We start from the raw sequence: 2969 nt of genomic DNA on the forward strand, positions 1-2969 counted from the left end.
CGAAGCAACTTATATAGTTTTACCCTGTTGCGACAGGTGGGGCAACATGTCAAGTTTACGACGAAAGATTCTTCTGTGTTGTTCCAGCCTCAGAACATCAGTTCTCTCATGTCAAGTTTCGCAAGTTTCGCCACAGTATCCATCCATCTGACAGTATAGCATAGATGGAGGCCAGCTGGTGCACAAATTCCATGTGAAAAGCCCGAGTCTACGCAACAGTCCCTCTAGTTGTTGCCCAGACTCATATGCTTTTCATATCATATGGAGTGTATCCATTATCCAATCATACATCGCTAGGGTGCCCCAAGCGCGTAAGCTACGCCCAAAGGTGTCAGATTGTTCGTTGTTGCTTCGCAAATCAGTTGAAGTACATATATGTATTGTCGAAAAAAAAAGACGACTTTTTCGGGATAAAAAACCGGTCACAAATTTCGTGGATTGAAATTGGGCGCTGTTATTGTAACCCAGTGCTTCCCAAACTGTGGGTAGCGACCCCCAGTGGGGTCGCGATGCGACTCTGGAACACAAAAAAATAAATAAATAAATAAATAAATAACGAAAGAGCAGCAGCAGTTTCCGCTGGTACCACTTCCCGAGTTTGGGGCAGGCATGGGGCAGGGTTGGCAGGAAAGTACACGCTCTTGGGTACTAAAGCAACGAGGATCCTCCTTCCCTTTGCCACGGCATACTTATGCAAACCTTACTGCGGTGAAGTCGATTAAAACAAAGTGCAGGTCGCAGCTCAACATCGGGCCGGAACTGAGAGTCGCTCTGTCCAATCCTCGTTTTGACAAGCTGTGCTCTGACAAACAAACTTTAGACAGTAGGAACAGTCATCCCTGCTGGCAGGGGTGGCGCAACGTCTTGAATTCAGGGGGACCCCAGTTCATGCCCCAAAAATTCGACGCAGTCTGAATGACAAAAAATTGAATGTTCTATTTGATCGATTCAGGAAAATGGTTTATGGCATTTTATTTGCATGCGGCACCTGAGGTAACACTTTGGCGCCTTACCTCCATGGGGATTTTGAGCTCCCTTCACAAATTCAGAGGTCTACAGTAACCCCTGTACCCCTTTGCGCCCATATGCGTCTTCCGGCATGTGAATTTCCTTTCTTTCTTTCTTTTTTTTTTTTTCTGCGACGGTGCCTAGCCCAGCTAAATCTGTCATATCAAATAAAATTGCAGCGCCAATTTTGTGTATCACGGTTTCACGCACTCAAATATGGCAACTGCCATCGTGAAGATACTGTGAGGGGGAGGGGGGTAACAGAGTTTGGGAAGCACCGTAATATAATGTTTGCTATAATTCGGGGTGAAACTCCATGCTGCTTCGCATTTTGCGTGTTTAAATAATTAGGGTTATCGAGCACAACACGCGGAGATGCACGATATATACACACGTGTTTTACCTAACGGTTCCTCCTCGACCTAAAATTTCTTGTGTATGTAAATGTTATGTGTATAAATTTCTTATGTATGTAAATGTAAATGTACGTGGTGAATGAAAATCATGCAGAAGGTGTCTTTTACACTTACACTCGCTATACATGCTTATATCACTTACCTGTTTCCAGCTGGATCGTGATCAGAATGACCGATCACGACAACACTTTTAGTGCTCGAGTAGAAAACGTCTCGCATGGCGACTTGGTGACTGTCAACTGTCCCTTCTACGAAAGCAATTACACTTTGTCGCCCGAACGTCAGCCTCCGTTCAACCAATTGAAGCAGTTAAACACCGCTCAAACAAAAGCTCTTCTTCCAGCGGCTTGCCAAGGAACGCCTGGCAGAACAAGCTTTGTCAAGGAGGGAACAACATTGGGTGAACGTGCGTCTGACAAAGTTACACCTTGTAACTCATTGACACGGATGACAAATGTTATACAAGGCGCGCCTTCAAGTGATGCGCTCTTGAACTTGAGAAAGAATTTCACAGCTGTAACGTCCCTGCAATTCTCCATCAGCGAGGATGTAAAAAAATCGATTGGAGTTCTTAGGCGACTCGATGTCGGTCTTAAAGGGAAAACGTCGTTGTTGGGCGAAACTGTTATGGTGTTGGGCGAAACGAAAAGAAAGTGTGATGAAAATACAGAAATGACTAGCGTAACTTTGAAGAAGTTTGGTGTAAATGCAGCAATGTTGGATGTATGTGCACGGGCGCTTGACAAGGACACAGGAATGTTGCATGAAACGAAATTTCAGGAAAATGAACATATGTGTGGTAAAAGGAAGCGTAACTTTGAAGAGAACACGGGAAAGATGGGCGAAAACGCAGTAACACCAGGAGCTTTAATTGATTCTACAGCGGCAGACGCGTTGCATAAAAAGTCATCGCACAATGCAGGAACGCTGCAGAAACTGGGTGTCGAAAATTACGCCATGTTCAGACAATATTTGGAAACATCGTTGGACACATCAAGGTACTTTGACGACGTTATCAAATCAACAATTCTGGAACATCATTGTGTGGGTGACACGTTTTCAGGTCTAGGCCTCGACACTATTCCTCAACAAGGTTCCACGTCAATCATAAACTCAACAAACCTGCCGATATTTGGGCGAGTGACCAATCAGAGAGACGACGGTGACCGCCATACAAAAAGTTCCCATCCAGAACGGACCCAAAATGTCGAGGCTTACATAAGGGACCTCTCGGTACCAAGCACAGGAGATCAATGCAACAATGCTTACATCCCGAAGCGTTGTGTATTGAGCGATGTGCTCAATGGTGAAGCCGTAACTCCAGCAAAGGAAGATGGCAACAAAGTGTACACAATGAGCGATCCGGATCTAGTGAAAGCGGAAAAATATTCTGCACGTGTTCAAGGCACAACGGTTGTACCGCAAGGCGACAAACGTCAGCCCATTGGACCTACAGAAAATGTCGCAGGGCATGGCAAAGAACGCAACCCAATGACAGAAACGTTGCTCGAATCCGATGTATTTTTCCTGAATGGCACCGCTACA

This window comes from Ornithodoros turicata, chromosome 6 (assembly GCF_037126465.1).
Source record: "Ornithodoros turicata isolate Travis chromosome 6, ASM3712646v1, whole genome shotgun sequence".
Taxonomy (NCBI): Eukaryota; Metazoa; Arthropoda; class Arachnida; order Ixodida; family Argasidae; genus Ornithodoros; species Ornithodoros turicata.